The sequence below is a fragment of the Daktulosphaira vitifoliae genome, unplaced genomic scaffold (genome assembly GCF_025091365.1).
Source record: "Daktulosphaira vitifoliae isolate Bord-2020 unplaced genomic scaffold, ASM2509136v1 Scaffold_1, whole genome shotgun sequence".
Taxonomy (NCBI): Eukaryota; Metazoa; Arthropoda; class Insecta; order Hemiptera; family Phylloxeridae; genus Daktulosphaira; species Daktulosphaira vitifoliae.
The window spans coordinates 1,040,078-1,062,625 of NW_026099572.1; the positions used below are offsets into that span (position 1 = coordinate 1,040,078).

Sequence of the window (22,548 nt, forward strand, 5' to 3'; positions counted from 1 at the left end):
ACAGTAAAAATGGGATCGGAACAGGTGTATTCAATTTGAACAGCGTTGTTCAATAAACCAGCATTTTTGATTTTTTTTTTTTTTAATACTTAACGATACAAAATGATATTTTGTAAACGACAAATATGTCTATTAAAATTAAAAATATATTTGTGTAGCAAAGATTTTCTGTTATTGCAAAATGTCGATAACGCAGTATAGTTTTTTCTCCTGTAGAATCGTGTGAATAAATAATGCGTAGCCAGTCAAAAGGGGTTGTATTCGACGGTATACATTGAAGTTGTGGTGGTTGTAGTGAGTGTGTTTTTTGTAGTTGTGTACGGGTCGGTGCATAACACGTTATGAGGTTTGGTTGCAGCGACCGAGGACGTCTACGATAGAATTCAACACATGGCCGGCGTCCTCGTTGTTCGTTTCGCCACTGCCGTCAGTCGCCGACACACCGTCACAGCGCGAGTTCACGGATAGTTTACCATCGGACCGAGAATCGGTGTGCCAGATCTTCACCATACGATCCGTGTCCAACGTGCGCTGAAAAATACCTTTTTTTTTTTGTTTCTTTCAATTCATTATTTGTTTGGTCATTTTTCAAGTAAACAGTTTTTGCCAAATGATCCCACGTGCGATATATTAAACCGGTAAGTGTATTTACATGAAATCACGATTAAAAACAAATATTTGCGATTAAATCTCAATATAACGAGGGACCACCGAAATAGCAGCATAGAATTTGTATAATTCATCTCAACCAAATTGGAAGAATAGTTCCAAACACACCGTTGGAGTGTCATTGGTTATCGCGATCCGCTAGTATATTTCTTATGTGTCAACATTTTTATTTCAAAAGGAGTGAATTCAGAGTAGGCAAACAGAATTTTTTCTCTTTCTAAATTTTTTATTTGGTTTATCCATAACTAGTTTATTTTATTGATAATACGTTGAATCCAGTATTTTTACCTTATACGAATAAATCAATATTTTCATTGATTAAAAATCGATTTTCGTTCATTTTATTTTATTTAATCCTGCGAGAAATCACTGACGTTGGTCTAAAAACTACAACTTTAATGATTTTTATGAATATAATTAAACTCAAATGTTTTAAGCGATACGATAGTTTACTTTTAAAACATGTAATAGAAATGTATTTACTTCAAACGGTTGAGCAGGCGTAAAAAAATTCAATAGCTGTGTGTACGCAAAATGTTTGTTAGTAAAAAAAAAATCGTGAACTATTTTTACCTCGACTAAAACGACTTTAGTTTTGTATAATGCACACAACTTTGGTGTGAAGGGCAAAAGGCCATTTTATAATTTCCTACCCCTCGTCCGAGAGCTGAGAAATCGCGTGACAATACCCCGACCAGTCATTGTGCACGCTATTGGTACCTATATACAGACAAACAGTATTCTCTAAACGTAATCATCGCGTTTTATACTTTGGCATAGTAAATATTAATTAAATATTATTCATAGAAACTACCTCACGGCCTTCGCAACGATAGATAAGTAAACTTGTTTATAACCGGAATGTCGAGGTAGACCATAATTCGGTCAAATGATTTTTAGTTAAAAAATAAATTAACATTTTACAATTCGAATATTTTTTAAACAGTAAAATTACATGAAAAATTATTTTACCTAACTGAATTAATGTTATCTGTGTTGCGGCATTTACTTATCGACCACTGTCGAAGATGAGAGTTCAATGTTTAGGAGATGGTGCATATTTTATCCGGAAAAGATATCTATGCAGAATTCAAATGGGGAGACAAGACCGCGAATAACTTAGCATACATTTCCAGTTAGAAACTGCTGATTTCTACATATTTCAATTAATCTTTCTTAATCATTTAACAATCCACTGTCATACGATAATAACATACAATTTATTTATGTAAATAATATAAACATTAACCAAAGACATAACGATCGATAAAGGTGACAATAGACATGTAGCCACTGTAGTCATCAACGAACGTGAATAAATTAGTAAACAACAACCCAATATTTGGTTGCTAAGGACGTACTAAGTATTATTATACTTGTTTGCAAGTCATTTCCACTATAATTGCTGATAAATCATTAGCGTACAATGAAATTTACTATGGATCTCCCACCCCTATAGCAGCTAATATTGTAATACTTGTAAGGACATTACAAACAGTAGGTAAATTTTCAAGGTGTTTTACTCGTTAAAATATATGAAAATGAAGTATTTAACATAACTTACTGTTATTGCCTGATCGCAGTGAGTGTATCATTGTACCATGTGTTTTATTGGAATCCTAATTCCCAAAGAAGTCTTGAAATTATGTGATTCTAAAATAACTTGTCTAGCTATGAATGTCTGCCAACAGCTCACGAGCAAGTGGCTGAGAGCAAAAGGGACAGATTTGATATTTTTATGGAGCACATGTACTCTTTTCATAAGACATACAGTTGAAAATACTGAAAATTACTGAACGTAATAAATATGTATTTGATATTTTTATCGACTACTCGATGATACGCGAATAACAACCAAGAAAAAAATATCAACGATTGACATTGCACTAGGCTTTTAGGGCGTCTAGGGGCGTAGTGGATTATTTAGCCGTCGCCATAGCGTCGATGTTCATCTGCGCTGTTTGCTGGTTCTCGGATGGGTGACCATAAGATACGAGAGTTTTAATAGTGATATACACTTTGTTCCCTTAGTGGCTTTCTCAGCTATAATGAGTTTGCGTCTGGTCCGATAACTAGTGTTAAAATCAAAAATAAAGCTTATCCTAAACCATTAGGATAGTGATTATCCTAAACCATTAGGATAGAGATTAAGGTGATAATGATTGAATTAGATTATTAAATTAATCATTTTATACGTTAGATATGGAAGTTTATATTTCTCTTACAATATTTTTTTTTTTGAAGTTTCAATTTCTACATTGATTTTTGGAATTTCCTTTTGTCCTGATGCGTACACAGTAGAAAGTATTTACATTTTACTTTGGTCACCCGGTAAAAGAGTATGGGCAAGTGTGTATACCGTATACTTGTACATACCGTGTTTTTGAAAACCGGTTGCTGTAGCTCTCGTATAACAACGTACCATAACAGTTCCTAGTATATGTACAAATCAAATTATTTCATATACTCCTATTGAAGAATAATTGAAGAATAAGATGTTCAAGACGCTGTCTAATTACTTTATAATCAATTCTAATTACTTATATCTAATTATTTATAATAATTCGATTTTTTTTTTATAACCAATTAAATGTGTTCATTAAATATATTTGTCAAAAAATTAACTTAGCACATCTAATGAAATTCGTTTAGTTTAAACTCAATAACGTTTCCTACTAATATTAATCTAATTTTACTTATTCTAATTTGGCAAATATTTTTTGACTTGGTAAATCAAAAATTGAACTCATTCAATATTATATGCTGAAATGTTTTTTGTGTCATTCGCTACACCGATATTGTTATAACGGTCATCCATTTTAGTAAATCTTACCAGTAAACTACTAATTTTCAATGATCTTTATCGATCATTGTATAGTAATTACCGCTACTATTATTATAATCATCATATCGTAATTCATCTACGCACTGGAAAACAAAGAAACGACATTTTACTAACAAACAACATTAGGTACTCTGTAGGATTAAATGTTTTGTTTTTATATTTTACCGCAATTACACGATACGAAATACTTCTATTACTACGAGGGGAAATTCAGAAGAAAAAAATCACCCAGTACCGTGTTATGTTATACTTTTTTATTACTTTACATGATTAAAAAATTAATAGTGCACTTTATTTATTAGTAGCCCTTTTAACTTTATGATAGACGGATTTATTCTCCCAATTAAATTCATCATAATTTTATAGTTCTAGAATTTGAAGAAAACACATTCAAGTTACAGATTCCAATTAAGATTAAGATAAAAAAACTTGATTTTTTATTTTATTAAAATAAAGTGCAGGTAAAGTTATTTTTAGATTTACATAATAATCGTCAAAGTTACGTTTTACAGTCAATAGATGTTGTCATGGTAGTGAATGTTTTATTAAATCAATTGTGTTTATAAATCCAAGGGTTGTTTAAAAAAAAAAAAAAAATGTAAGAAAAGTTTTTAAAAACTTTATGAAATTTATTCGTAAATTATCTATTAATATTATTATATTATATTGAATATAAATATTCAATCACAACTGTTTATTCATAAGTAATATTTTATAAGCACTATTTAGCCAAAAAAAAATCTTTCTTTTAATTTGACCTGTACAAATTAAATACAGTATCCTAATAATAAGAGGTTATTATACCGCAATTAATAAAATATTGTAAACATTTGAAATTTTAACTATATTGTTAACACATTAAGTCACGAATATTGCTATTTTTAATTGTGTGTTGTGAATTTGACTTTATTTGATTGGATTGTCGCCACATTATAATGCTTTTTTTTAAATAATACCGTTTTTACATACAACATGTAACCTATTATATTGTTATTTTACAAACACGTCGATATTCATTGCTCAAAGTTCAAGGATTTTAATTATTTCCTCGTTATATGAAAAATATTTAAAAAATAAACGTGGATAGAATGGCATTTATTCAAAAGCCAACAGTAACCTTTCGATATTACATTGTAATAAAAATATCACACAAGTATAAAATAAATAATTTTTATATTTAAGACATTGTACAGAATTATAAAATTCTAAATAATGGCTATGCTATTCTGTTTTAATGAATTCAATTAATTTCTGTGTAAATTGATCAGATAACTTAATCGATTCTATATTTTTATTGATGTCATCAATCAGTACAACAATTTTTTTTCCATTGTAATCACATTTATCAAAAATTGTATGAAAGTAGACTAAAGACCTAGCAAATTCCATTTTTTCTTAGTTGCACAGACTGAAGTGTTCGATAACTGTTAGAAGACTACGGGAGACTGTATGATACACATCATATGTCTACACAGACATCCTCGTAATTTCTGTATGACATCACTTGCATTTATACGATTTATCAATATAAGAAATACAAAATATATATAAATATTTTTAGAATTTTACCATCGCCAATTTTCTTGCTAATTTTGTTATAAGAACATGTTTTCATTATGATATACTTATTTTATGTCATGATTAATATTTTAAATATTGTTAATGGCTTCAAGTTTTTTAGTATTTCACATTTTGTAAGAGTTGTTATATTTATTAAAAAGTGTTAATAACTTGTTTAATTAAATTTAACCTATGAGTTTCTTATTAATATAATAACAAAGATAACACTACAATTTTCTTTATAACAGTAATTTATTCAACGAACATATTGTTAAAATTTCCCTAGAATACGATAAAGTACCATACTAGTAAACTATTAATAGCTTTATTTAATTTTTTTTTATTAGTCAACATGCATTTGTTCAGATTTTTACCCTTAGATATCAATAAAATTAATTTAAAAGTGTTTTTCTTTAAATAAATCTAATGAAGATATGCTTGTTTTTTTATATGTATAAGTTAAAAACAAATATTTAATAAATAATAATATTTTACTAAATTATATTCAACATGAACATTAATATTTTAAAATGATTTTATTCGTTACAAAATAAAATCGTAATGTGTTACTTATAAATTATAAATTATAGACATTTTAAACCTTTAAATTAATTAACTAATGTAGTATTTTAAAGCCGATAAATATTAATTTTTGTCACCGTTGATTATTTGTTTCTGCCTTATCTTTCAAATTCGAATGCCTGGTTTGTGAATGTTTTTTATTACCAAAAGTCTGATAATGTCAAACGAATAAAATAAATACTTACACGGTACCATATTTACTATAGAGAACTTTATAAAACGATCGTTATGGATATTTTGATGTACTTCATTCTTATTTACTAGGATTCGTTTAAAACCGTGTTGATCAATTAAACCTCACAACTTACATAGTATTATTAAAACTTCAACGGTGTGTAACGACCCTTTAACTTGTACACATGCACATCATAAGGATTATCATCATGTAAAACACGACAACAATGAGGCCTGACACCTTCTACATGGAAATACTTATGTAACATATCCGTCGATATATCTCTTCAACTCGGTCAATAAGAAACTAATAAATACAGGCTTTGATTCACGGTGATATAATAATATGTATTTTTTATATCGTTTGTCGAAGTAACTCAACCGAGTTGACACGCGAAAATGTAAACCGTTGAGTCACCATGGGCAATCACCAAGCACATTCAACTTCAAAACCACAATTAACCTGAGCACTGGATTTTTTTTATATTTCTTTAATTTTGTTGGAACGCTTTGGTTTACTTAAAATCCAATTATCTGATAATTACTATTACTATGCTGTTTTTTAATTCGTCTATACCGCATTGGACATGTATTACATCTCGTGTCTTATTGATACACGCATATATCGTTTTAAAACACAAAAAGCAATTAAACCCTTTTGGTCGGCATTATTGTACGCGCTGAGTCATCTTACAAAATAATCAACATTTCTTATGAATACTAGTTTTCCGAAAAAAATGTTAAGCCTGCACATGCATAATTGAATATTTACTTCATTGTTAGTACGTGTTCGTACTAACGTACAGCTTATGATTGGAAAAAATCACTCGTTTTTATTGAGAGATCGCACTAATTAAATCTATTCAATTTTTAAATAGCATAGAATAAAACACTTGCAATTAAAAGTCTCAAGGTTTCGAAAAAACCATGAAAATAAGGCGAATTTATTGAATAATATTTTATCAAGCACTTAGTACCTTTAATACAAGATGTCAAGTCGTTTTATTATAACCTTATTACTCGAAAACTTTAGAATTAAGTATTTGTTGTTCGTTAATAATTGCGAGCGCTTAAAATTTGACTTGAAAAAATTTAGAACGCGTCAGCAAAGTAAAACATTTTTTATGTGGATTAAATTTCTAAAAACTGTATCTAAATTCTGCAGGACCTCTGTCTGGTATTTTTCTCATTTGTAATTTCATTGTTAAATATTTGTCTGCGTGCAACTTTACTCCCCTCTTTAATTTGCTATTTATACAAACCCATATGAAACACAAAAGCCGTTGAAATTGTGTTAAGCCGTACTAAAATCATGGTGCTGTCCGATTCCCCCCCCCCCGTCGCCGTTCACTTAACCCAGATTTAATTCGATTGTTATCCATTCGCGCACCTATGACAGCGATCTAGTTCCCGACAACTAACACGGGCACGGTCAAGGTTTTTAGGGTCTCTCTTGCGAACAAGTATGTGTAAGTCTTGACCGCTTTGTTTTAATCTTATCGTATAAATATCTGTACAAAAATATAAATCCAAGCTGCAAATTGAATATTTGCATTTTATATTCAAACACGAGTCACTACCGATTAACCCCTAAAAAGTATGCATAACACATATCCTCTAGTCTTCGTATTAGTAGTAAAAGTATCATTGGTCCGGTGAATAAGTTTATCATAATTATACCATATTGACACGGTATCGTCACTATCTGCCTTGCTAATGGTGACTTTCTACGGAGGAATTTTTTTAAATTAAATAGCAACAATAAAGGATGCATATAATTGACCTTATTCTGCCCCTAGTTGAATCATTTCGTTAAAATAATTTAATATTTTAGACGACTTATATTTATTTACGTAAATTTATCGTAGTATTGTAAAAATATACACATTGACACTGTTGTGTTCTACAACCCAACGTTTTACAATTCATAACATAATTATATTAAGAAGTTAAATGACACTATATTACTAAAGTAATTACAATTGTTTCTAATTAAAATATTTGGAAAATATCACATACTAATTACGATAATATTTTCAAAGTACATTAGTTCTAAATGAATAGTGACGAAATAACTGTGATTTTCAGGGTAACTACATATAGTTTTCTTCTTTTTTTTTAGGCGATTATAACTACTTGTTATAAAGATATATGTATGTAATAATTGCAAACAAAAGTTTTTTTAATACTTAAAGACTTCCGTTAAGCTAAAACAATGAGGAGTTTGAAAATATAAATCACAACAAATCAATATCTTTTTTAAAACATGTGATTTTTTTAGTTTTTTTCTTTATAGAGAGGGTGTTAAAATCATATAGTTAAATGATAAATTTTTTTCAAGTGAGATATGTATATTCTCCGACCTCCTTTAAAAACAACCGGGATAGTACTTTATCAAGTTCTGATATATTAACAAATTTATACTATTTTAGAAGCATGATATATTTTTGTATAATTTCAAAATCTCAATTATAATAACTTCTAAAGATTATTTAATTTTAGTAAATATTATTTTCAAAAAAAAAAAATGTCAATTTATTTGTTAACGACACTGGAAAAATAATGAAATAATCCTTGTGTTTAGATGACAAAACTTATGAGCAATACTTAGAATAAACATTTCGGCCAAGGATGCGTATTTATCTAAGAAATTTTACAAGTTAGCACTCGTCATTAATAATATCATATACATCTTAGTCACGTATAATTTACCAAATCGTGATAGTGAGATCTATCAAATCAAATAAAAATGTAAAAATATCATCTCGGCAACTATTTGATATGATGTATTTTTATCTTCGAATAGCTTAATAGCGTTGTACAAAATTATACTTTGAAGGGTTTTAACAACATTGATGAAATATTTATGTTAAGATGTTATTTCAAATTATATACACATACACGAATAATACTTAAGTGAAAAGAAACACAATCAACTTTATAAGGTAGAAATTAACATTTTAATATAAAAGTAGTAAAGAACTTCTGTATATTTTTTTTAACAAGTCGAAGAATATTAGTCCGAGTCAAAATATACTGTAAATAATTTAACCTTTTCCTGTCGAAAAAAAATATAGTTAACAAAACTTTATTTTCCCAGGAATCAAAGACTTCGTTAAGCATATATTTTATTGTCAAACAAACAATACAAATCTTATCCAATCATCATTAAACAGTGTAATATATTTCAGGTATTAACAACAATAACAATGATTTCATTTTTAAGAAACTTATTTAAAAATTGAGTACTTCAGTCAAAGATAAATTAATATTTTTAAATTACATACATTAGCCACAAGTAATAAATTGTTTTTACATAAATAGGTATCAATTAAAAAAATATAATTCAAACAATAATCATGAAAATTCAATAATTATAAATAAAAATATGTTAATTTATATTATTTTTAAAATTTTCCAGTAATTCAATATTATTTTCATGTGTATTTTTGAATTGTAAACCGACACTGCAGAAACTGCAAATGTCGAATTACGTGATAATTGAATTTTAATGAACCATTTAAGTTCTAGTTCCAAAATAAGACCATCGGGTTAATGATGCGTTTAATGACTATTTAGCGACCGAGAGCTCTAGTGCTAAACAAAAAAATACTTAACATTTTTTTACGCCTAGCATAATTAAGTTAGTTTTTTTGCATAAACATAACATTAAGCGACTGTTAAACAACTGAAATAATCATTTCTTTTATAATATGGAGATACATTTTTTGATAAAGTTGGTTACACGATACTACTTTGATAAGTAACTATCGATGATAGGTTTGATAGTATTCAGACATTCTGAAATAAAAGCGAGAAATGCAAAAGAAAAAATAATTTAGTTTAGTTAATTCTTAAAAAATATTCAATTTTGAAAATAAATTTTTCTCTAAAATCGCGCGAAACGCGTATTATTATTTTACAATTCTCTGGGACTATTTTAAATAAATAAATAATTAATCACACTAATCATAAAATAGATTTTCAAATCAAATAAACATTAACTCGGCCCCCACTGTTTTTGTATGACTGAATCGTTCAGTTTTTTTGGCACCGTTACATATAGTAGAACAACTTTTATTTCTCTTAAAATTATAATAAATATTATACTTAGAGCTTATTCTTATTTTTCTTAACGACGCGATTTAGTGTGTGATTAATACGGTTAGCATCCAGGAAACCAGTACAAGCCAACGTGGGAAATTCAATGCGTTAGCGACCGTATCGTAACGCCCACACGACGGCTCTCGGTTGTACCGTCAAATTAATATAAGAGCAGGAAATTATTCTATGTCGTCATAAAATTAATATTTTTTTTCGTGTTTACCGAGATATTCTGTAATAATAATACGATTAACTTTTTAAGTATCATTTTATCAAATTTTCTTTTCGTGGTAATAAAGTAATATGATTAACTTCATTTAATAATCATAAATCAAAGATGATAATAGTATTAGTGCATTCATTCTTATTTTAACAGCGATTTATCCAAAATAACTCAAATGTTAAAACGCTACAATTTGTTAGAAATATTAACTAACATTTTATCTGGATACTGAATTCCCCGTAGAAGTTTCTCATATGCTGCGTAGGGATTTTTTACTTGAGAACTACTGCTATGGTAGTTTGATCGTTATAGATATGCAGTGCTATTGGTCGGAGTACGTCTGGAGCTAGACATCTCGTATATTTTATTGTTAAATAAATAAGTATACATTGTTTGACATTAATTTGTATTCGAGATGTGATCGTCACGTTGATGTACAACCGTTGTGTTAGAACAGAAAATGGTAAAAACTCAAGAACGACATTTTGCTGGAGTTACTAGATAGAATTTATTATACATATTCGACCGTTCACAAAAGAATAGTCGAATTCGTTATGATTTATTAAATCTATTGCACCTTGTTACGCGGTGTAGTCATTAAAAGATATAGAAACATATAATAATAGACGACACTGACCTTGCCAGTTCTAAGCATCGACTCTTCATTGTATGGTAATAGGTAGTATTTCTGAAACGTCTTGTACTTCTCGAGACGCTTATAGTAACACCGTAAATTGCATCAGGTTTGCGTTTCTTGTGATCACATATAACAAATGTCCATCGACGAAAAATTCATTAAACAACAATAAAAAGTGTTATTTTTTTGTTTATTTGAATGGATCTAACCAAATGTATTTCTGAAATCTTCGTGTTGCAAAATAGATTAAAACCGAAATGGTAATACTCTATGGACGATGGACTGTGGGAAGGTCAACACCTTCAGCTTCCTTTCCGATATTTTTAAGTTCATTAATCGCACAAGTACTTTTATGTTTTAATAAAATATATTTCACATCAGTATTTGTAATATTAAAATAGTAAAATTCGATGGAAATTTCAATAATAATTATTAACGTCAAATCGTCGCCGGAAAGTTATGAGAATGAGACGCCAAACATATGATTACATAATTTTACACTTCCGGCTAATTGAATTCCGCAAGAAACTTGTGCCCTTGCGTGGTTATTTATTGATTTTGAGCTGTTTTATGAACAAAAATATATAGACACCAGTTCACAGTTTTTGGTTGTATTTGGATACATTTGTATAATCATATATACAAGTAAAGTCCGGTATCTTGTTTTTTATGATGAAGAAACCAACACACGCTGTCGCCTGTTTCTTTTTTCTATACACATACCTAAGTATTTGTTATTTTTCAAATAGATCCTAAATTGTTTGTAATACTTTAAAGTTTACGTGACTACGGTAGAGACCGAATGAATAAATTACTGACTTTGGAAGATCACGTCATTTTTAATTATAATTATGGAAAGTAAAACGTTTTATATACTTTCCCTATACATAGTGCCTATGTAGTCGACTCTATATTTTATTTATATGAACGACTTAAAATCTAATATGATTAAAATGATAAATAACGATTTATATTATTGTCAAAATAAATGTAACCTTATTGATACCAACGATTTGGTCACTGAATTATGGTAAACATTGTTAAAGTTTATTTAGGAATAATTTATCGCAAAATGCAATTAAATTTACTTAAAATAGCATAATTATATATTACAGTTAAAATAATATTACCGTAGTTACTCAACTCGTTACAATCAACATGCAATGTTAATACACAAATGGCACATACACAAATAGTTTTAATTATGATTTTAAAACCATGATAATAACCGAAGAATGGGAATAAAGCTACCCATCTTCTTATTAAAATTTCTTTATATTGTACTCGGCGGTATTTCAGTGGAATCAAAATAGCCACAAACGTTTAATAATTGCTTTTTCCGAACCGTAGGCGAATTACCACTCTTGTCAAGACATTATTGCGAGACGCTTTATATTGATTAGTTGTGCTTATGTGTATCAAAGACTAATTAATACAAAAATTCGTTGGTATACTTTGGCGTCAAATGATTTAGATTTCAAGCAGAATTACATTGTTCGGTACTCATTGAAGCGAATTTTTGTTAATAATAAAACAATATTTTCATTGAAATGTTTTATGCTTAATGTATCATTTGTATCATTGAATTGAATAAGCAGTAGTTAATGAGTACTGTACGGGTATTATTTCAACGAATTAATTTCGTTTAGTTATTATATAGGTGAAACTATTTAAAGTCTAATATCATGTTATAAACTAAAAAGTGGCTCTCGAATATTTAATACGAATTAAGACCAGTCAGTATCGTAGCGCTTTAATAATATAATCCGAAGAGACCTGTTTAATAAACGTCGGTTGAAATCTATATCTAATAAAAACTGTTTATAAGACATAAGAATCAAAAGTTGTTTTTAAACGAATAAGATAATTATCATGTAATTCCATTGTGATATAAAAATCATAGCAAGTAAATAAATCATTGCTTTAACTCAATAAAAATCTGCATTTTACTTTTTAGAAAACAATCGTTAAATTGATAAATAATCATATATAAATTATTTTTTATTAATGTAAAGTGATCATAACTTCATTTAAAGTTTAATACTATTAACTGGATAAAACTCTCGAGTACTAATCTTTATATGTATTGTATAAATATCTAAAAAAAATAAAAGTCGAATTCTGAATACATAAAGTTTCATAATTGATTCGCAGCAACAAAAAAAACTATTACTATTATATTATATTCATTATAAACTTAGATCGTTTAAGTGCTCTTGAAACGTAAAAAATATAAACAATATAACATATATATGTTATATATGTATTTAAGTCAAGCATAGATGGAATTTAAGAATGAGCATCTAATTTGTCTGAATTTTAAGGTGGTTAAAATCTAAATTTTTATTTATTTTGAGGATTTGAGTTTTGCAAACTATCATTTGTTTCTTCTTTTTCTCCCTCGCCTTAATCCCAACTACTTGGGTTCGGCCACCCTTATCCTAAACTTCCACTTGACACGATCTCCTACATCATCTACGCTCACATCAGCTGTCCTCATATCGCAAACCATCATTTGTTTATATTTTTCAATTAAAATATAAAAATTGAAGTCAAATTTAAATCCAATCTACTGACCTAATTTTTACAAAATTAATATTTTTAAACAATGTTGCTGCTACATGAACTATGAAATCAAGATATAAATATTAATCACGAATTTTACCCGGTTAACTACAATTATACAAAAGATTCAAGATATTGTGGTTATCAGTGCACTTATTTAATTACATCGTCGGAAAACTTTTAGAAAATATGCATTTCGTTCCGGTCTACCACAGTCCAGTTACCGTTACGTGAATTACCTGGCGATAGCTATTCTAATAGTGTTCTCAAACCGACTGGTTATCATCCGAATAAGCCTATACTCAACTGCTAAATATTTCATCATAACACTTTTACATAATTATACTCTACCTAGATTCATACACAATAAACTTTTATTTATTTATAATCATATTACTATAAATATACTTGTAAGTTTTAGTTATAAAAACAACTTATTTTACTAAAAATATTTATATTTGTATAATAAATAGTTTGTAAATTACACGGCGGTAAGAATCAATCGATAACAGTAGTAATAATCATCAGTCAATTTCCATCGATAAGTAACCATAAAAAAGTGAAGGTCGCGGTTTTTGCGTATTTGCACGATTTTTAATTATTCATGCAAGTGTAAGGTTAACATGACGCCATGGTATGGTTGGAATGTAGTAGTTATGTAAATCAATTCAGAAACTCTTAAATTTTAAATGATATTACATAGAATCCATTAAGACTACACTTGGAGACTTCTACGCTAGTAACTATTGTTACGGTAATTTTATTGAATCGTTAAAAAACCGATAAATATGAAATACGGGTTTAGTTCTAGTAAAAATAAAATACTTACCACTCATATTTTTAATGAAAGTTTTGTATCAACAAATTCCATTATATATTTTTATTATAAAACGTTTAAAATTTTAATCATTTTAATTAAAAACATTTCACGACCCCAGGCTGAAGAAAAAACATCTTATAGACAGTTAAAGTTTACCTGTCAAGTTAGTAACGGATGCTGACCAAATTATAATGGCGTACTTAAGGTTTCACCATGGTGGGTTATACAATAGAAAATTTTTCACTTATCCTCCAAAAGAAAAAAAATATTAATAATTTATATATAATAAATAATATAACAGTCATATAATTATTTTTATTATGAGGGGATGATATGAGTGTCATGCCGCCAGAACCAACTTGCAATAACAATTCTAGAATAATAATTAAATATTTTGTGTTTGATTGGCGCCTGCAATACCTCCGTATTTTTGTTATGCTTATCTGATATCAATTCGTCGCACAGCAACCGCCTCCAACACATTGGCCGCTACGATGAATAAGTAAATCTACTCCGAAACAGTAGTACAATAATTGTGTAATATTTGTGTAATACATACATTCTTACATCAAAACGTAATCTGCTTCACTCATAAAATGTTTGATTTTATATAACGTTTAAAATTCATTTTAATTCTTATTAAACGAAGAGTCCATTTAATGTAAATAATAAGTGTGTTCAAACATGGCTGAGAAGTCCGCCAGAAAATACGTTACTTAGTGCAACTTAGCATAGTTGCATTGTTTATCTAAACCGTTACTGTGCGCACAAAATTAAGGTTTTCTCGTAAACTAATTTGTGTTTTTACACTTCTACAACGAATAACTCTAATCGCCACATTGCCTGTTCAGCATAAAAAAAATGTGAATTGATTCATAAGCTACTGTAAATCAATTTTGTATAAATTAAGGATTTCTCAAACCCCTAAATCAACGTTAAATTGCTTTTGATGTCTCTTCTTTCTTGTTCGAATCAGCTCAGATTATTTTCAATCAACTATTGGTTCCATACCTTAACAAGCAACTCCGCTGTCCGGAACCAAAAAGATACCGTCTTGTAACCCCTTAATTAATATTGTTTGTTCTCTGATAATTAAATATATGCAATATACGTACAAGTCCCTAAAATGCAGTTGGCGTCAACCACTAGGCCGTCGGCTAAACAAAGTGCTTGATATAATGACTTATGTTAAACCTTTAAATCATATTAAAAAAATTCATTTACAACTGGCATTATTAATGTAGGCATTTATTGTAAACTAGTATCGAACACAAAAGTTTTAGTGTATGATGTAAAGTTTCTTGTAAATGTTGTGAGCACGAGTGAGAAATAATATGACTTCTTTTAATTTAATATTTGTTTAGTATAAAATATTTTTTTTCTTTTATCTTGAAAGAAATAACAATTCAAAAATTTGAGACAACTTGATTTTGGCGCCACATTTATGTAACAAAATGTTTAAGCTATTAAATTGTACAAACATTATCGAACGGGTTGTTTTTATGTATGTTACGTCTTCATTAACGCATAAGTACTGCAAAACACGGTGAACTAGTGACATTTTAGTATTTTGTTTAATACGAAAATCAATTATTACATCATGTAAACAGCAGTGGTACCAACTAATTAACATTTATAACAGATTTAACTATTAGAACTTATACAAAAAAATGTGTTAATTTAATAATTTGACAGTGCTTACCAATTATAGGCATATTAGTACCAAGTGTCAAAAAAAATTAATTAATTTTTTTATGTTACATGATTTATTTAACTCTGAGCGAAATCGAAGCAATAACTCCTAGTCCCTCGCTATAGACCGGAACGATGCTCTAATAAACTATAGTATAAATTTAAAATTAAAAATATGAATACTAAATTAATAATATCATTTTTTTATTCTTAAAAGTACTGATAATGCTTAGAAAATACAATACCATTTTGTTTTGTTCTCATTAAAAAGAATAAAAGAGTGCGCATAATTTTTTTTCATATTCTCATGGTTAGTTTAAACCGCACACTGAAGTCTTCAGGGAACGCATCGATACTAATTATATGTCGTTTGAAGACTGATTGACTTACCAAATATGTGTAAAAAATCCTAGTTTTAAATTTTCTTTTGATTTATATAAAAAATGCATACCAACAGAACAAAGTCATTTCATAAAGTTTTTGAACAATTCTTCGTTTATAAAGGCATTAGACATAAAATGTACGTTAATGTGGCGATTATTGTTCGCGAAATACTAATTACTTAAACATATTAATTATCATAAGATAATTTAAATAATATATAATTTCGATTGTTTTTTCCTTATAATGTTTAATTGTATACGATATAAATCATAAAACTTTAATAAGTTGTCAAAAGGAAAACTAACAAGATATTTTATTGCTTTTTTATGCTTTATTTTAATATCATTACAATTAAAATACTGTCAATCGATTAAGAAATCCTAGATATGCTTGATTCAAAAAACAATTAAACACTTAAATAAAACTTTAATATATATTTTATCATTTTAGAGTGGATTAAATATTACGAACAATTAAGAGGCTCCTTTGAAGAAGAGTTTAGCTGTCTAGTTGAACTTATTTAGTAAAAGTTTTATATTTTATAATTTGTTCGTTGTCGATGTATACTGATTGCGAGATTTATAAGTCGTAAAAGTCCTCCCTTCAAACATATTATTAATATTTTTATAGGGCTTCAAATCAAAATGAAATTGCTCCTATGAAAATTTAGTAAAGTTTGATTTATGTCATCATGTCGAGTCACGAAATCTAAAGAATCACACGAAACGCTGACTTAAATTCTTGTTCATTAATGTTTTAATTAGTTACATGATGACTATCAGAAAATGTTAAATAACTCACGACTATGTATATTAGCCTAATGGTACATACTATGCAATAACAATTTTTATTTAGATAAAGAGTAATTATTAGACTATATTATTATTGAAAATTAAAATTTACTAAAAAACAAATGCAATGAATATATAACGTACCGTTATTAACATGAGTTTTATATATTAAAATATTTTTTATTGTTTCAGACGAATGAAGTCTTTAAATTAATGATCAATGAAGTAAGTAATATAACATCAATATATTTTATTATATTATTACAACTGTGTAAGCCAGTAGGCTTAAAAAGTTAGTTTAGGTACTTAACAATTAGGTAGTCTTATATCTAAAGGTTACTAAATTGGCCATTGTCAAAACTATAAATTTGCACTAAATTTGACCCAAAATATTTACAACGTATGTAATTTGCACCAAAATTGTTAAACGCTTTTATAATTTTACTAGGCTTTGAAATTTTATCTATATAAAAAATAAGAAGTAAGGTCCTAAATATTATAGGGATAATTTTTATTTTATAATTGACGTTTGGACTCCCCAAAGATAAGAGGTTCAGGCCAAATTTCATGAAAATCTCCCGTCATTCCAATGCTAGATAGTATTTTTAAGACTCACGTTATTTTTTAAATATAAACATACATGTTTAACTAGTTTGTATATAGTAGAAAGCAATTTAACTAAGAAAATGACTTGTCCGTAACAATTTTTCAACCAGTAGTTCAGGAGCTTAAATATTTTATTAAAAAAACATGTATGTTGGTTTTTGAGATTTTTTTTTTTTTTTTTTTTAATAATTAGTCAGACCATTTGCTTTATATTTTTGTAAAAAATTTAATCTTTGTTCAACTGTGAAAGGTACTATAATCGTTTAAAAAATGGTGCTAATAACTGTTTGATCTGAATAACATTAATACTTATGCAAAAATAAAGGTACTAACTATATATTATAAATTGAAAAAAAAGTATTGAACATACTTAATGCATAATTAGAATTAAAAAAAAAAAAATTTATTTCTATATTCTAGTTAGAAAAATTCAACTTATTTAAATAAATAAATATACTGATTAAAACATAAGTAATTTATTCACGGTGCCTATAACTGTACATTTTATCCTATATCCTGTTTAAGTTTTATGATTTATGATTTATAAGTATAATACATTAAAAAAATACTTATTATAGTAATTAAATTTATTGTTAAATTGATATTCAATAATTTATTATTATAGTTTTTACGGAGAAGTAAAAATCATAGTCAAATGTTGAAACTATATTTTTAAATACAATTTGATATTCAACTCAATTGAACTGATCGTACAAAATAATATTTAAAGATAAACAATTAAATAAGAAAAAATATTTATATATTACTTTTCTATTACGGTAATAGTGTAATAACATCACTAAAAAAAGGTTTGATAATTCTGTTAAGAATTTTAGTTATAAAATTGAAATTGTAATTTTCATAAATCAAATATTTTGATAAGTGATGCAGAGGGTGCACTAAAGAAAGAGTTCTTTTATGTACTTATTAAATGGACATAAGAAGTTGCAAAAATCTTTCATAAAAATATTTATAATTAATACTTAAATTTTATTTAATTATTATTTTTTTTCTAAAAAGGAGAACTAAATAAAGATGTGTATCTTTATTTAATCCTGTGGAGGTGGAGTGGAGGTGTGTACCTCCACTTCCAATATGTCTGTTCAACCTTAAATAGTGGTATTATAATCAATTAAAAAAAAATGAAGTAGAATCCTGTAAAAATACGAAAAACTGTTATTTTTACACAAAAATAAAATTTTTTGCTGAACTTCGTGAGCGTTTTAAATATAAAAGATGGAACAATTTTTTTTTTATTTATAGTTCGTAACAAAAGCTTTAATTGGCATATGTTTAAAGACGCAGTGTTTCCGAAACATTTTCAAAAGTTCAGTTTAAAAACTACTTTGTATGCATATATTTTAAGTTTTAAACCCCATTCACTTCTTGTACAGTGAGAAATATTAAAATTTTTAAATAATAGTAAAAAGAACATAAATAAAGTAATTATAAACAAATTTACTAGTCCATACTTTTTCAAAGAATTACAACAAAACTTTAAAAAGCTATATTAAAGGAAATATATTAAGTTTTTATAAATAAATAATTATTTTAATTTATCTCAAAAGAGTTATGTTAGTTTTAAAAATGTTGAAATTTACCGATTTAAAAATCGTAATTTTTTGATTGATGTACATCATTCTATTTACAGGAAAGAATAGTATTTTTATAATTTTTAAGGGTTATGTTTTTAACTAGATACAATATTTGATCTTTTGACTTATCGTTGATCAAAATCAGTTATTTGAGAGCTGAAAAAATGTAGTGACAGGCACAAAAGATAAATTATACACAAATCATAGTAAAATTAATACCTTCTCAGCTTTGCATTAAAGCTAAAATATTAACAAAATACAGCTTTATTGATTTTTTTCATTGGGTAAAAAATGACTATATTGTTTAAAATACGATGTTTTTGTGAGTTTCTGAAGGTTTAATAATTTGAGCACTCGTTAATTGGTTTCAAAGTTACACTCACAAATTTGATCCTATTTTTAGCCGGACGCATTTATGTAAAGATTTTTTTTTTTATTAATACAATTCATAATGATACATAAAGTTGTTTATGTATTGTAGATAAATACTTTTCAAAGAAAATGCTTCATCAAATAACCATGACGTCACGGTTGACCTTAATCATAGTTAAACGAAACGAATTTTCGGTGCAGATACTTTTCTTTTTACGCTTTGTTTGGTTTCCATCATCTAGAGGTTATGGGTATTATATATATATATATGTGTGTGTGTGTGTGTGTGTGTGTGCATAAATATTAGTGTGAATACCTTTTTTTTTATTCTTTTTGTCCATCAGAGGTGCTTGACCGTAAGCGTATGCAAACAACGAGACACAACCACAGCGAAGATCCACCGCTCTCAATTAGCCATCTGTAAAACGTATGGTTATGATGATGGTTTAGTATCAATATAATATATTGCGTATCCAACGGAAATATACCGTTTTTATATTCAACAGGCGTTCCCGTTGTCAGTGTCATTTCATCACTAATGCGTAGGTAGAGTTGTGGTGACACCCCTTTTGTCGATTGAAAAATACGATACGATAAATGAATACGTCATACTCGTACATATAGTTGACCACCAAGTAGATAAAGCTTTTCAGTATATCAGCTTAATATAGTGGCTTAAACTTTTTTATTTTTAACATTAAAAATATGTAAGCTCCATTACCCAAATAAAAATCGCGTTTTTCAAAAATTACTTTTGGTTTTTTTTTAATATAGTTATGTTTTGTTCTTTAAACAAAATTAAAAAAAATAGCGTACTACCTATCCATAAACTTTTTTAATTTTGTGAATTGTCTATAAGCCTATCGAGCAATGTGTATGAAAAAAATAGTGGAGTACTTTCGCTAATGGTGACTAATAATAAAAGAGGGTCAACTATAATTTTCCAAGCTTATTTTTTTACCAATTTGGTTAGACCTATCGAGTCGTAATCTATGCAATATAATTGTAGAATGTCATTTTAATTAAAAAAAAAATATGGTATAATTATGTTGTGATTAATTAAAAAGTTAAATAAATATATTATTAGTCTATTAATAATTCATGATATAAGGAGCATACATAGAATATACAGTATTTTCAAATAAATAGTATATAATAAAATTATCATTTTAAATTTTAAATTATTTGAAATGTTGAGCAATTTTTAAAAATAGCACGTTGATTTAATGATTTTACAATTATCTGTTTTAAAAACTAAACGGTTGAATATTAAATCTAGGTTGTACAAACTATTGAAGTACAATAATTAAATCATACTTAGCTATATAGAAATTATTAAATAATGCACTTTCAGAATAAATAAATCGTATATATGTGAATTGATTGTAAACTTTATTATAAACTCAATAGAAATTCATTTATTTATAAGTTTCTAATCAATCACTGGACGATATTATAAATTTTTATTTTTAGAAATATCACGATGCAAATTTATGATTGTAGTAGGGAATATTTGGCCTAGACCTTCACCAAGAGAATTCTTGGTGAATACATACACTAAGAAAACCACGAGCGTGATTTCTAATTTAACATTCTTAACTTGCATAATATCAATTTGATTAAAAAATATATAATTACATACAAATTTCAATAACGATTTTATTTTGCGAAATTGAAACATGTTAAAACTGTCAAGGCGAATAAGTTTTACATTGCTCGGTGTTGATTAAATGTTAAAATGAATTTATTCTACAATTATATCATTTTTGAATAGAAATTGAACCATTTATAAATGAATAATTCATAGATTGTTGTATTATTTAGAATATTTATAAATATATCCACGTCTTCAGTTTTGTGCTAACGTTTCGAACTCTTTGTAAGTTCATCTTTGGAGAGATAGTTGTATGTCCGAGGTTGTAACTACTGTCGGCCTGACTTGTTTTCTGTTAGTTTTTATATCAGTATTGGTTGATAACTGAAAACGTCAATATGATTATTTTTTGTTGGTGATGTTATTGATAACGATTATTAGATTGATATTAATGTTATTTTTGTCTGTGTTTAGTTTTTGTTGTTGTTTTCGACATTCTTGACATTCTTATCTTCCTTTTTACAACAACAATTGTCAGATATATAGAATATAGCTTTTTCAGAAATGTGTTGTCTTCATTTTTCTTAGTATACAGGGCGATTCTTTTAATGCTAGCTACTCAATTTCTCTTCAAATAATAATTATGTTACGAAAATTATTTTTAGTATTTTTTAGTTTCATGTATTTATTGATTCATTAGTTATTAATTCATTTTTTAATTTATCACTTATACCTCATAAGATTATCAATTATATATTTTTAAATGGCAATAAACATGTTGAATTGGTTTATAAAATAAAAAGTGATTTAATTAAGAAAATGTCTGGTTGATAATAACTTTTGACCCATTATTTTTGAAATTATTACTATTTTAAAGTATAGTTTTTAGATGATGTGTAAGTATATTTATTATTAAATATTATTAATTATTTATATAAATATATAATTATATAAATAAATAATTAATACTGTTAATTATTGGTAAATAAATACTAATCTCCTGCTTAGTATAAGACAAGTTATTGGGAAAAGAGAAAAGCTAGAACGCGTTATTAACACACTTGTTTACCCTCCAACTGAACCTTGTATATTAATTAGCCAACTCCCTTCAAAAACTTATTTCAAAACACAAATCAAAATGTTATTGAAAATAACTCCTGGTTTTCCCACTCCTCTAATGGTAGTCTCTAGTCTGATACTAAAAAAACTCTTCAGCTTAAAACATCTTTATCTCCATGGACTAAACTAAAAAACACTTTTGCTTTAACAGATACAGATGAAGCTGAAATGTTTAGACAATAACTTTCTGAAATACTCAAAACTCACATTGATATA

The 22,548-nt window shown here is 27.4% G+C and overlaps 1 protein-coding gene across 4 annotated transcripts in view; it reads left to right on the forward strand.

The window, feature by feature from the left end:
* The first annotated feature begins 406 nt into the window (after nucleotides 1-406).
* The window catches only part of LOC126895886 (beta-1,4-glucuronyltransferase 1), a 35,950-nt gene continuing 13,808 nt past the window's right edge, over nucleotides 407-22,548 (forward strand). The window contains exons 1-2 of one of the 4 annotated variants that reach the window (XM_050668193.1): nucleotides 407-638; nucleotides 17,239-17,271. The gene's annotated coding sequence lies outside the window, so the exon portion shown is untranslated. Of the gene's footprint in view, nucleotides 639-742; nucleotides 861-17,238; nucleotides 17,272-22,548 lie in introns of those variants that run through there. The other 3 variants (XM_050668192.1, XM_050668194.1, XM_050668195.1) reach the window with 3 other exon arrangements.